We start from the raw sequence: 15,274 nt of genomic DNA on the forward strand, positions 1-15,274 counted from the left end.
ACGCAGTTAGCAGCCCAACATGTAACCGCTGTGCCATCAGGTATTGTGAGAAACTTTGTCTACGAGCAAAATGGAGACTCTCTGCAAATAAAAGCAGAGAGTTTTATTGAAGGAATAGACTAGCTCAGACTGGGCGAACCTTCATCTGTGAAGTCAAACCCAGTCCTCCAAAGCACAGAGAGAACCAAAAGTTCTTTAGGAGCTAAAATTGCAAGTGTCAGCATTTGCCGTGCAAGCAAACGATTGGTTGACATTTACAAAAGCTATTTACAAGTGAATTTTTTTTATTGGTTGGATTTGGTGGTCAAAATGAAAGTCAGTTGTTTCCTGGAGCTTGCACATACACAAAAATATTTCATTGCAATCCTGACCCAGTTAGCAAATGGACAAACATGGAATCGGGCCTACAGCTCAGACAGGAGTCCTGCTCATGCCAAGTCTCTTGGTTGTAAAGTTTGAAAAGTGCTCTTTGTCATCCTCCATGTTTATGTAACTCTTTTAAAAATGAAATTAAGTGATTTTATTTGCATTAGTCAGAGAGAAGAAAACATTCCTATTGAGGAAATCAATATTTCAAGGGTCTTTATCTTGTCTCTGGACTTCTTACAGGTGGCGCTAACCACCAAGCACTAACTTCTCTGCAGAAAGATGAACCTTTCTGGTTCCATAAAGATTTACCTCCTTGGAAACCCATAGGGGGAGCTCTACTCTGTTTGCCCAGGTCACTATGAGTTAGAATTGATTCTGTGGGAAAGGATTTTAAGTTATTTAAGGATAGTTGTCATGTCATGATATTTATCCCTCATAATGATTGAAGTCATTGGATATGTGCTAAGGTTCCACTTCTTAGGACTCCTCCTAGGCGTTTACACATTATGACTTAAAAAACAAGTAAACCAAACTTTATATATCCAAAGAGAATCTATTCTCTTCCAACTAAGAGGATACTTTATAGGTTGGACATCTTTGAAATTCTTTTCTGAAACCACATACACAACTTGAGGCAAATCCTTGGAACATGCAAGCTGCTGAAAAGTCTCCATTGCCATTTCCAAAATCCAAACTCATGCTCACATAGAAGTCAATTAAAAGTAAGCTCACTGGGTTAAAGAGCTGATCAAACTGGATAATGTGTTTTATTGTCTAAAAGGAAGACAAATAACAGAATAAAAATATGTTTCTCTTGTACTAAAAACTGACTCTGAAAGTTAGTTTTAGAGTAACTCCCCATCCTTAGACTGAGTCTACACTGAGGAGAAAACAGCCTTTTGTTGTGTTTTGTAAAAATACCAGTCTCACATTTTGTATGAAGCACTACTCAACTCGCACCTGAACTATCTTTGTAATCAACTCAAAGTCTAGACCTGTCATCTATTAATTGTGTGCTATTAAGAAAATATATCTCCGTGCTTTACTTTAACTTACGATCTGTGCCACATTTTCTGCGTCACCAAGTGGTAGTGATGTGTTAGATGGGATTTGCTAGAGCAGCCGAACCAGGGATGCCTATGTCCGTACGTATATGTCTGGAAAGGCTTATATCAAGAAGTGACTCACGTAGCTGTAGAAGCTGGGAAGTCCCATCCGATTAAGTCTGTGGGTCAGATGGTCAGCTGGACACTTTTTCTGACTCGTGTAGCTGTGGGGGCTGGTGAACCAGGAAGCTAGAAGACCACAGGTTGGTGGATACAAAGTTGAATCCAGGACCAGCAGTCTGTGGATGGCTCCTGGGATTGGCAGACAACATGGTTGGAGGTTGAAGAACCAGATGAACGACCTAGATCTGGCAGAAGTGAAGCTTTCCAAGGAATCTGTTTAAAAAGCAGTAGGCCACACCGCCAACGAGAGTTTCTTACAATTTCATCAAAGCTGGGAGCCAATCAAAGGTGCTGCTTTCCACCACAGTTATGTGCTTCACAGAGTTGATTATGTCATGCTAGATTCCCCATGGAGTTTATTGCATTATGCTAGATTAGCAAACCTCTAAGAATCCTGGCCCAGTCAAGTTGATATTAAACCTAACAATCACAAATGAGTATTAAATATGAGGACGTATATGAGTAGAACTCCCAAACTGTAATGGGTATTATACAGGAAAGTTAGCAACAGGAATGATGCCATTTCATAAACCATTCCTTATCTAGATTGAAGGACATTATTAACCTAATACATCAGATGATAGGAGTTAAAATAAGGACCATTTTCAGAATACTCATTGCATATCATACACCATGCTCAGCTCTTTGAACACTCTCTAAATTTATATTTTACAGGCGAGAAGCTGAAATTTAAAGAGGTTATTGTGTCCAAAATGATAAAACTACAATCTGGGGTAGAGGGTAGTAGTGGGGAGGGGACTGATAACCACCCCTCATTCTCTCTGCTCATTGTCTTCTTGCTTGCTGGGATTCTGCCACTGGCCCCGAGAGCTACGGGCACCCTGCCATGTTTCCACCAACCTTGCATCCATATGACTCTGCACCCACAGGCCTGCGATCTGCCCTTAGTCTGCATCAGTGCATGTGGCGCCATGAATGTAAAGAGGGACTTATGGACTAGTGTTGGACTTACGGATTTGGATTGCACTGGGCTGGGATGCTTTCTTGATACAAAGCTCTTTCTTATACATAGATGAGTGTCGTTGAATTTGTTCCTCGAGTCAACCTGGCCTAACACACACAGCCAATGTTTTAATTATTATATTAGACAGTTGCCTTTGGTATATATACAAAATTGAATATATTGCATTGCTGGGAAAAAGTGATGGTACGTGACAGGTATATGTAACAAGGAAGGCTTTGATGACGGACCACAGAACACCTCTTGGTACGGAAGACCTAGAGAACATTATACTGAGTAAATAGAGTCAAACACAAAAGGATATATATTTATTAGCGATCATTTTATTGAGAGTTCTTACAACTCTTATAGCAATCCATATATCAATTGTATCAAGCATAGTTATACAAAAGTTGCTATCATAATTTTCCATACATTAACTTTCTATTTGAGTCCTTGGTATCAGTTCCCTTTTTTTCCCTCTTAAAGGGACAAATATTGTATGAGACCACTATTAGAAAGAAAACACAGACTAAGACAAAAACTTCCTTGGCAAATGGAACAGACTTTGCGGGCTGCCAAGAGCAGGGTACAGGGGAGGGGTAAGGGAATGAACAGTAAGGAATAGGCTAAAGGTTGACAGATATTAGCGTGGATGAAGGGGAAGACAGTGATTCACAAAAGAGAGAAGAGCAATTAAAGGAGTTGGGCCAGAGTAAGCTGTTGAGACGTTTGATAAGGGGTTTGAATTGTGGAATACTGTAATCTGGACTGGACTGTAATCCCCCCACCTAACTCACAATTACAAATCATATTAAACAATTCCAATATCCACATGCAATATGAAGAAGACCTTCCAAAATCTTCCCTCCCTTGTCCCAGACCCTTGGTGGCCTCCAAAGTCTGTTCCCTTTGGTACCCAATTTTTTTTTCTTGGATGATTTGTTCTTTTTAACAGTGGGATCATATATTTGTCCTTTTGTGCTTGATTCTATGCACTCAGTACAACGTTCTCTAGGTCTTCCATGCCTTGAGGTTTCCTGTGGTCCACCATGAAAGCGTTCCGTGTTACATATACTCATCAAACTCAAACTTGGCTGCAACAGGAAAATAACCTGAGGTATTTGGAACATTACCAATGTCCAGGACACTTCCAAAGCCAGTCAAATTCCCCTGGGGGTTGAATAGGGATATTAGCACATGGAACATGCTTCCGGTGATTTCAACCCAAAGCCAAGTTTGAGCCTCAGGGTGTTTGTTACATTTCGGTCCACTGAGACAGGCTACGGAGTGGCTGTGCACTTTGGATTCAGGAAAATGATCAGGGACTCTAACTCCTTTTGTGTCACAAGTTCTGCGGCCTTGGGTAGGTAACAACACTTCTCTAAATCTCTAATGATACTAACGATGTCATTTTTTTGCAGTGAAAATTAAAATAATTTATGAAAAGTTGTAAGCATGTTGCCTGGGGCATTAAAAAACAAACAAACAAAGACATGCACAGTGTGAACTCCAATTCCCAGCCACCCCATATGGATCCAAGCAGAACTGTGCTCTGCAGTGTTTTCAGTGGCTGATTTCTCTAATGGACATCACCAGGCCTCTCTTTTTACTTTTTCTTAGACAGGGTTCTCTAGAGAAACAAAACCAGGACACTTATGATTTTAGAGAGATAGATAGAGAGATGATAGAGCACAAAGGAATAGAAACAGTATGAACAGCTAATTGGTCCACACAGCAGTACAGAGGGCTCAGTTCAACTCACTTTCATGGAACAGTTAATATACTGGAAGTCCTTCAACTCACGAGGGCTGCTGGGTCCAAGGTCAAGGAGGCAGACAGCTGAGTATCGTAGCACAATGCAGGCAGTCTGGCACAGGCAGGAAGCAGCAAGGCAGGTCACCAACAGTCAGCCAGACGACAGGATCTGACAGTCCCAAGCTCGAGCGATATGTACACCAGCAGTGTGGTGGAGCAGGTCTCGAAGGAAGTGCAAGCTCCTTCACCCACCTCCTCTATCACCACCAATGATGCAGGTGGACCCAGAAACAGGTGACAGCCAAGAAGATGGTCCCACAGGTTGGTCCTGCAGAGCAGGTGGGAGGGCAGTCCACGGATGGAGGTGGGAGTCATCAGGTCTCTTCAGTCTGAACACTGATGAAGCAAGATCGTGGCACCCCTGGATGATGTCAAGTTGATTTTGACTCTCAGAGCCCCCACGGGATACAGTGGAACTCTCTCTTTTCTAGGATTTTCTAGGCTGTAATCTGTAATCATTACACAGTCATCTTGCCAGATCTTTATCCAAAAGAGCTGCTGGGGGTGTTTGAACCACTGACCTTTGGTTTGCCGTGGAGGGAGCACCTAACCATTTGTGCCACCAGAGTTGCGTATTGGTTTGTAGTCAAGGGTTTAACTATCTGTGTTTAACCATCTATCCTTAATTCCAGGGTTTCCTGCTGGAAAACAGGCTGTGTCTAAAAATGGTTCTTATTGATGCGCTGTGTAATTTTAAAATCTAAGAAACCTTTAAGCATACTTTCTTCTGTCTCTGTGTGGTAGCAGGAGGCCACTAGTAGGCCTTTATGCTATCTCAAGTCATTAATTTTATACCGGTTTTCAAGAGTAGCATGGGGACCTGTATTTCTGTAGGAGCTTGACAATATTTAGCAACGAAGCAACACATTTCTTATACTGGGCGTCTCTTGGGCCACTTAGTAATTAGAAAAATGATTTGTTGCCTTGATTAGTTCATATTGGAATTCTGGAAATAACCATTGACGTGTTTTTACAGACATTTGAAAAATGTAGATGTTGCCCTTTCCCCTTATGATTGTTTACATTTCTCACCCAGGTGTCGGCAGTGGGGTCCTTGGAATTCGTCTTTGAAGTGAGGGTTTCGTGGGGATGAGTAATGGCTTGCAGCTGCTTATGCCCATGGGGGTTGGTTTTCCTTTCAGCAAGGGGACAAGATAATTTGTCAGGCCAATTTAACAAGTGCCGTCTGGGACATCTCCCCGTGCTTGAAGTGAAACGTCATGGAATCACCCCTTGCCTATCCAATCTCAGGGTTTGTGGAGGATGGAGGACCAAGGTTAACATTAGAGTGTTTGGGCTTTTTTAACTTCAAAATAAGAGGCAATGTAATTACAATCAGAGTGAATATTTTGCACATGACGAGTTGGTAGGTGTTTTAGATTGCAGGTTAGCAATTTCAAGCTTTAAAGAGACAGGATCCTTGTAGTGTGAGCTCGCCAACGTGCTCTGAAGCACAGTTCGATGTGGCTAGGATGTGTGGCGAGGATGAGCCAAGTTTTTACTGTGACGCTTTGGGGAAGTCTGTCTTCCTGAGATTTTACGGAAAGTCTGTAAGACACTGGTTTACAAAAACAGTGACTTTCCCTGCTGCTTCTGGGTCAGAACGAGGGTGTCTCTTCAGGATGCAGCCACGCTTTTTCTCACCCAGTCAGGTTGGAGGTGGGGTTTGGTTCTGATCGTACTGATGGGTTTACAGATCTCAAAACTCACCGCCATCAAGCTGATGCTGACTCACAGTGACTCTATAGGACAGGGTAGAACTAATTGCCCCAGTGAGTTTCCAGGACTATACATCTTTATGGGAGTTTACAGAAAGCTATGAGGACAACTGCCAGGCCAGCAGGTCGAACCCGCCAGTGACTCCGAGGGCGAAACCTGAGACTGTCTGCTCCCACAAAGAATTGTCAGTCAGAAAACCCTACCTAGGGTCACTGGGAGTCGGAACTGGCTCGGTGGCACATGGGTGAAGTCATCTTCGGTCGACATAATTGCCTTTGTGACTTGGTGGAACTCCAGGTGACGCTGGAAAAAGAAAATTGACAATGGCTCCCCGAGACCATAGCTCTCGGCCTAATCAACTTGTTTCTACCCCCCACCCCAAACCCACTGCCCCCTTGGGACTGGATTTGAAATGCTGTCACTGTCACAACAAAGCTTGGAGAAGCTGCCATTGCTAAGAGCCGTCGAGTGGACTTTGATTCACAGCAAGCTCATATGAGAGTATAATTGCCCCGAAGGAGTTTTTTTAAGTCTATAATAATCTTTACAGCCCAGGTGGTGTTGGGGTCGGGCTGTTAACTGCCCAGCCAGCAGGTGGAAACCAGCAGCCACTCTGTGGGAGAGAGACAAGGCCCAGGGGTTGACCATTGCGTCATCAAGGCGTTAGAAACTGGATCTGCCAAGAGTCCCTGGGTGGCAGAAATGGTTAAGTGCTGGGCTGCTGACCAAAAGGTGGGGAGTTGAAATTCACCCGGAGGCTCCTGGGAAGAAGAACCCAGACATTCCTTTCTGTGCTCCCTGCGGAGCGCAGGCTGCTCTGCCGCACAGGGGCCACCATGAGCCGGAGGCAACCCCCCACTGCTGGTTTTGTTTGGGTTTAATCTGTGGAGAGTTTGGCATGGGAGGGTGCAGGCCTGGCATCAGAGATCGGGCTTTGAGATGAATAACTCTGCCTTTTCCGGGCTGCGTGGTCTTGGGTGACTCACGAGCAGTTCCACGCCTTGGCTGTGCAAAATGTGGAAAACTGTCCCCCGTGTCAGACCGCGCCAGCCAGTCCTCAAAACTTTACAGCCACCACACACTGTCGAGTAAGTGCTTACAAAAGGGAAATCTTTAACTTTCTCAGTGCTCTCGCTTGGCAGACAAATCTGAGGGGGAGGGTTTTTAAACGTTCCTGGCGGGGGCGGGGGGGGGGGGGGGTTCCATGATCTCTTAAATCCTGTTCCCCTGGAACATTTTAAAGCCTCCCTGTAAAATGTGAATGCACAAGAAGACTTACAAAGTGGAAATATTTTCTCCTCTCTTCTTCAGCACCTGGTCTGTGCTGACACGGGTCCTGAGCCGGCGTTGTCCTTCCCGCGCAGGGCTTGCCCTAGAACCCCAGTAAGGGAGACTGGTTGGGAGGGAGAGAAGGGACGGTAGTTGCCTTGGGCCCAGTTTAAATTGGGCTAAACCCAAGCTGTGTAACTGTCCCCGACCTGTGCCTCAGTTTCCTTGCAGAGTGAGCTCATATCATAACAATTCTCAAGGAGCGGTGGGAAAATCGCATGCCTTTATAAATCAAACCATGCTCCACGTTTCCAAGGAGCACTACATGTTTAAAGGGATCCCACTGTAAGTGCTTTCTGAATGATTTTTTGGTAAATGTAATTTAAATATTCTTCAAAGCGCCCTCTAAATAGAGCTGTATTAGCTAGCTGAGTAGTTCATGCTGGCATCTTAGCTTTGTTGTTCATGGTAGGTCTCCCTCGGTGCAAAAATGGCTAAAAATGCTCAGCTGGTCATGGAATTCTTGGAGGTTCAAATCTCCCTAGAAGCCCCTCAGTAGAAACACCTAGCAATCTGTTTCTGAATGACCACAGCGTTGGCAAGCCCTGTGGAGAAAAAGTCTCCCCTGAAACTTGTGGGCTTGTCGTGAATCGGAATGAACTCCATGGAAACTGGGAACTGGTAGTTCAAAAAATATATAGAGTGGATTGAATTTAGTTTTGAGTTTGGGAGATTGCATTGGCTGAAGAAGAGAGCGTTCTCAGGAGGAGGATGCGAAGAAAACTGGCCAACAACTTCAGCTTCGTCAAGCTGGCGCCACTAGAGGGCAGGATTGGCATTGGAATGAGAGGTAGTCACCCCATCTAAGAACACTGCCTGTGAAAACAGGATGGGGCCGGAATACACAGCGGATAAAATGATTTGGTGAAGCAATTTGATGATAAGAAACACTGCATGATAGTAATTGGAACTTTCTGTCTTATTGGCAACGCACCTTCTGGAGAGATTTTTGTGGTTTTGTGTGTGTTGGGGGAGGGCTTTTTTTGGAGGGGGAGGGGGGAATGCTCGTTTCAGAATGTAAAACAACCAGGTGCCAACCACTTGGGGCTAAAACCTTTCCTTCTCACTTCCCACCTCAAGCCCCAGTTTGCCAACTGTAAGTGGGCTGGAAATTCCCCGTGTGAATGACCTTCACTTTCAGTTCTGGAAGTCCTAAGGAGCAGTTTTGCTCTGCGTGAACACACAGGAAGATCACGTTCTCTAGCAGTGTCTAGTCACCGTGTCAAACTTCCTGCTTGTGCAGCTGGACGGGGAAGAACTGCATCTGACCTGGCTCAGCGTCCATTGCTTGGTTGCCTGGCTTAAGGAGAATGGCCCTTCATCCACCGTACTACCCCGGCAGATGCTCTAGCACTTCAGGATGGAGTCATGCGTGAGCACACAGGTCTACCTCTGAGATACTGAAAGTGTCATTCCAGATCCCTGCCATAGAGTGAACATCACAATAAAGAGAGCCACACACATTTTTGGTTTCCCGGTACATGCAACCGTTATTGTGCAGAATACTTTGTTCTAACAACCTGGCCTTCTGTGATGCTCCCCCTCCCGCATGCTCACTGAAGACAAAGTAGATGCACAAACAAAGGTGGTGAAAAAAGCTGATGGTGCCCAGCTTTTTAAGGATATAGCATCTGGGGTCTTAAAGGCTTGCAGGTAAACAAGTGGCCATCTAGCAGAGAAGCAACAAGCCCACATGGAAAAGCACACCAGCCTGTGCGATCATGAGATGTGGTTGAGATCAGGTAACAGGCACCAGAAGACTCCAAACAAACAAGCAAAAAAACATTGTTGAGAACAAGGGGGGATTGGAGAAGAGACCCAAAACCTATCTGTATACAGTAGGACATCCCTTCACAAAGTGTTTCAAGGAAGGGATGAGTCAACCAGTGTGAAGTATAGCACCGATGAAACACATAATATTCTGGTTCTTTGAGGCTCCTTACCCCACCCACTATGACCCCAATCCTGCCTTTCATTGTGGGCTAGGCCAGAACATGTGCACAACTATAGAAAAGAGCTCAGGATACATGGAATCCAGGTCAGATAAAACCCTCGGAAACGTAAATGGGAGTAGCAATACCAGGAGGGTGGGGGAAGGTGGGGAGAAGAAGGGGGGAAGAAATCATGGGTGAAGAGAAACAGCAATCGGTGTAATATATGAAATTAATAATAGTTTATCATTTATCAAGGGCTCACGAGGGTGGGAGGGGGCGAGGGAGTGTAAACGAGGAGCTGATACCCAGGGTTCAAATAGAATATAAATGTTTAGAAAATAATGGCAACATATGTACAAATATGGTTGATACAATTGATGTAAGGATTGTTATAAGAGCTGCAAGAGCTCCCAATAAAATGATCTTTTTTATTTTAAAAGTTATTGCACTTAAGGTATTATGTCGACTTGGAACTCTTGGCTAGGGGCGGAGTTCAACCTGTCAATCAAGTGGTAGCTTGATGACACCTCCTTGTGTTTAGCCTTTTGGATAAGATGAAACTGAGGCAGCTTCTCTTGGTCACTTCACCTTCTTTTCCTCTTAGCTGGGACTTCACTGAGACCCTGTGTGTGACCCTGCCATGCTTCTACCGACCTTGGATCCATATGACTGTGTACCCACCAGCCTGTGACCTCCCTGCTTCCCCTTTCTGTGTCATCAGCCAGCAGCCACGTGAGTCTGAAGAGGGCCCTGAATAGCATTGGATCTTTGGAGTTGAGTTGTACTGGGCTGGGGCACCTTCGTCATGTTAAGTTGTTTTTTTGTTGTTGTTGTTGCTTTTGCTATAAAGTTCTTTTTTATGAATAGGTGAGTGTCACTGGGTTTGCTTCTCTGGTCCACCCTCCCTAACACAGTTACATCTTCACATTAGACATGAAGTGAGTACATGTGGTAAAAATGACACCTGAAGACCGGCTTGATGCAGGCTGGCCACAGCCTGCCATTTGGAACAACGTAGTATCTGCGAAAGGCAGCAAACCTAGCACAATACGTCAAGGTATGCTGAAGAAGGCAAGTTAGTGAAGATACCTTTCGGTTTTGTTCTAATAAGAAAAAAAAATCGAACATTTTTGTTTCACATTTTATTCATGTTATCGCATGAAGGATGTCACTCATTCTTTTCTTTAAAATTCAACTGTTCATGTTGAGATGGTAATCATCGAAACTATCGATCATCGATGATTGTGAAGCTGCAAGATATAATACAGAGGCTGATGGTGCCCAGCTATAAAACGAGATAGGGTCTCGGGTCTTAAAGGCTTGAAGGTAAACAAGCGGCCATCTAGCTCAGAAGCAACAAAGCCCACATGGAAGAAGCACACCAGCCTGTGGGATCATGAAGTGCTGAAGGGATCAGGTATCAGGCATCATCAGAACAAATAATCTTACCATAGTGAATGAGGTAGGGAGTGCGGAGTGGAGACCCAAAGCACATTTGTAGGCCACTGGACACCCCCTTACAGAAGAGTCTCGGGGAGGAGATGAGCCAGTCAGGGTGCAATGTAGCAACAATGAAAAATACACCTTTCCTCTAGTTCCTAAATGCTCCCCCGCCCCCCACTATCATGAGCCCAATTCTACCTTGCAAGTCTGGCTAGACCAGAGGATGTACACTGGTACAAATAGGAACTGGAAACACAGGGAATCCAGGGCGGGGGATCCCTTTAGGACCAGTGGTGTGAGTGGCGATTCTGGGAGGGTAGAGGGCGGGTGGGTTGGAAAGGGGGAACAGATTACAAGGACCTACATGTGACCTCTTCCCTGGGAGACGGACAACAGAAAAGTGGGTGAAGGGAGATGGTGGACAGGGCAAGATATGACAAAATAATTTATAAATTATCAAGGGTTCATGAGGGAGGGGGAAATGGAGGAGGGAGGAGAAAAATGAGGAGCTGATGCCAGGGGCTTAAGTGGAGAGCAAATGTTTTGAGAATGATGAGGGCAATGTACAAATGTGCTTTACACAATTGATGTATGTATGGACTGTGATTAGAGTTGTATGAGCCCCTAATTAAAAACAAACAAACAAACAAAAAGAAATACTACAGAAAGATCCCTCACCCAGCTTACCTCAGTGGTACCAACTGGCAAAAACTCTAGAACACTATCACAGCCAGAATATTGAAGCTGGTTTCATGAAGCTACAGAACACGTTCCCTTTTAATAGCGATGACCACTTCTCTTTCATAACACCCATCCTTCCTAACCTCAAGCAACCGCCGATATGTTCTGTTTCTAGAATTTTGTCTTTTCGATAATAGCAGGTGGCTTTTATCCCTTAGCCTAAATCAGCTGCTAGGGATTCATTGAAGTTGTGACACCGATTCATCATTTGTTCCGACTTACAGTCAGTGGGCACCACGGCATGCTCATAGTAGTTTCTTCACCAATCCAGCCATTGAAGCACATCCGGGGCCATGGAGTTGGCTCTAACTTCTAGCAACCCTAAGTGCAACCGAATGAAGCACCGTCACCTGCACAATTGTGCTGTTTGAGCCTCTGTGTCACTCCATCGTGTTTTCACTGCCCTCCTGCTTTAGCCAGGGTCACGTCCTTCTCCAGGAACTGGTCTTTGCTGATAACATGTCCACAGTATCTGAGCGGAAGTCTTGCCTTCCTCGCCTCTAAGGACCTTTCCGGTTGTACTTCTTCCCAGACAGATTTGCTTGTTCTTTTGGCAGGCCTGCGTCCTTTCGATATTCTTCTCCAGCACCGGAACTCCAAGGCATGGGTTCTTCTTCCTTCTTCAGTGTTCAACTTTCACGTGCATGCGAGGTGAGTGAAAGTACGACTGAAGAAGAACTGGGTGAGTTGCAGTTTGGGGCTATTAGCAATAGAGCTGCTATGAATATTTGCGAGCAGGTTTTTGTGGAGACCTAAGCTTGTATTTTGCCTGGTTACGTGCCTAGGAGTGCAATTCCTAGGCTGGATGGGAATTGCCTATTTAGCTTTTCAAAGAAACTGCCGCACTGTTTTTGAGAGCAGCTGCCTGGTGTTATGTCCCCACCCACGCATTATGTGAGTGACCCACTCGCGCCAGCTCTTGGCGTTGTCTCGGTTGTGATGGTGTCTAGTGAGGACTCATTGTGGTTTAATTTGCATATCCCTAGCAGCGAATGATGTTGACCATCTTTGCCATCTTTGATCTCAGTTCGTGAAATGCCGGTTTATATCTTTTGCCAATTTTTCTAATTGGATTTCTTTCTTCTTCTTTTTTTTAACTGTTGGGGTTTGAAAATTATTTCTATATTTTAGCTACTCATAATTTGTTATGGAAGTGATTTTCAAATACTTTCTTCTATTTGTAATTATCCTTTTCATCATTTTAATAGGACCTCCAATGTAACAAATATGTGTAATTTTGATTAAGTTCAAATGGTTGTTTCTTTAAACCAGTCGTGGAGTATGCTTTGGGGGTGATGTGTAAGAACTCTTAGTCTGGACTTAGATTCTGGCTTTTTCTCGTTCTAAAATTTTTATAGTGTGACCTTAAATTTTATCTATCTATTAATTTTTAAATGGTTTTTTGCCCTATGGATATCTAATTGCTCCAGTACAATTTGTTGAAAGGGCTATTTCCTTCCATTGAATTGCCTTTGCACCTTTGTCAAAATCATTTTTGCATATGCATTGGGTTTATTTCTGTTCTATTGATGTACGTATCTAGACTAGTAATGCGGATGTTAGGTGCCATCTAGTGTGTTCTTCCCCCAAAGTAACTGAAAGCACAGCAGACTGGCCGTTGTCAGTCATTCCTGTGTCTGAGCCCATGGTTGCCACCACAGTGTCAACCCATCTCCTTGGGGGCCCTCTTCCTCAACACCCCTCTACTCTTCCAACAAGATGTCCTTGTCTAGGGACCGGTCTGTCCTGACAGCAGGTCCAAAGTACGTAGGACGAAATCTCCCCATCCTTGCCTCTAGGGAGCACTCTGGCCATACTTTCCCAAAGACAGATTAGTTTGTCATTTTAGCAGTCAATGATGCTTTCAACATTCCTCTCCGGCTCGACAATTCAAATGCATCGATTCTTCTTCGGTCTTCTTCATGCGATGCCCATGCGTGTGAGGCAATGGACAACATCGTTGCTCGCTGCATTGAACACTAATCACAGAACACCTGGTGAGCTGTGGGATGACATCGGGAACAACATACATGAAAAATGCAAACGGCCTTCAACACATAGGAAAGAAAAAGAAGAGTGAAGTGGACATCAGAGGAGATGCTGAAACTTGCTCTATGAGGAGCTAAAGCCGGTGCAAGGCATGATGGACTCTAAGGGGTGAATAGGAAATGTCAAAGGCAGTTCAAGAAGGGACTTCTAATAGTGCTGTCTTCACTACGATATACAGTATGTAACATATACTGTGTATAAAACTCTTACATTAGGTAAACTGACTCTTCTCACTTTATTCTTTTTCAAGGTCTCGCTTGCATTTAGAAAGTAATTTCATTAAACCTTTATATCAATTTGTGGAGCAATGACATCTTATCTGACATCCATGAACACAGTATGTCTCTCCATTCATTTAAATACATTTTGATTTATTTCATCAGAGTTACAGATTTTTAAACATTTAATATCTGTACATGCTTTGATAGCTGTTTAAGTTTCGGGAATGCTCCATGAATTTTCATGCCATCCTTGTGAAGGGGCCATACTAATCTTCTCTGTTTCGTTCCAATCTTAGTACATGTGCTGTTCGCATGAGTACTTCTTGTTTCTGCATCCACAGTGCCCATGTGACCGAGCGGAACTCCTCGAAGGTTTTCTAGGGCAGCATTTTTTTCTAGGCTGAAGCCAGCAGTGTCGAAGCAGACGACCCTACAGTGGTTCTCTGACCCCATGCTAAACTCACCACATGGAAACAATTCCTCCCCATAGCAACCCTGCAGGACAGAAAAGGCTTTGTTATTTTTCCACCTACGTTTTTCTTTTCCCTTCTTTCTTCCTATTTTATTTTTTCTGTTGAGCAGTTGTAAATACTATTGAACAGTATATTGTTTTAATTTTCAAAGTCATACGCAGACGTATATCTGTGGTGCTTGTATGTTTGTCTCTTACCCTCTGACTTTACAGACCTCCTTGGTCCTCGAGGTTTTCTTTCTGTACCTTTTTCTCTTTTGACTTCACTGCACTAGCTAAGATGTCCAGTTCAACAATAAATGAGTGTAGTGGCAGAAGAAGAGGGCTTGGTCTTATTTCTTTATCTTGTGCGGTAACTCTTCAGACTTTCACCATTAGATATTCTGGTAGCTGAGGGTCTTTTTGTAGAGGGTCTATATCCAATTGTAGAACTCTCCCTCTTTTCTTTTGGATGGATAATTTTCTTTTCATCATGAGTGGGTATTGAATTTTGTCAAATCCTCTTTTTTGTATCAATTTATAGGGTCTAGGTATTGCTTTTCTTTAGATAGTGGACTATATTGATTTAATTTCAAAATTCCAACCAGTCTTGCATTGCTGTTTGGCGATAGTCTATATTCCCGTGTGATGCAAACAATTTATGTTTGATTATGAGCCCAAATTTGGGCAATTCAGTATAAGCCAGGGGTGCCATTAAAGAAAGGCCTTCCAGCCTGCCTCCATAGAGGTTACACCCAAGAATATGCTAAGGAGCAGTCTGCTCTGTGGCACACGGGGTCGCCATGAGTTGGAATCAGCTGCACAGCAAGGGATTTGGTCTTTTTTGGTTTTGGGTCAAAAGATATATTTCACCAAAATATGTTGCTATAAGATTTTAGGGATATTTACTAGTATTTTGTTTAGGAGCTCCCCCTATGTTCCTTGAATATTTTGATCTGTGGTTTTCTTTTTGCATTCTGGTTTGAATATCAGAGTAATATTAATTTCAT

At 43.9% G+C, this 15,274-nt stretch overlaps 1 non-coding gene across 1 annotated transcript; it reads right to left on the minus strand.

The window, feature by feature from the left end:
• Positions 1 to 14,026: 14,026 nt before the first annotated feature.
• On the minus strand, positions 14,027 to 14,133 carry LOC142431139 (U6 spliceosomal RNA). The gene has a single exon (XR_012780703.1). It is a non-coding gene; the product is annotated as a U6 spliceosomal RNA (small nuclear RNA).
• Positions 14,134 to 15,274: the final 1,141 nt, after the last annotated feature.

This window comes from Tenrec ecaudatus, chromosome 17 (assembly GCF_050624435.1).
Source record: "Tenrec ecaudatus isolate mTenEca1 chromosome 17, mTenEca1.hap1, whole genome shotgun sequence".
Classification (NCBI taxonomy): domain Eukaryota; kingdom Metazoa; phylum Chordata; class Mammalia; order Afrosoricida; family Tenrecidae; genus Tenrec; species Tenrec ecaudatus.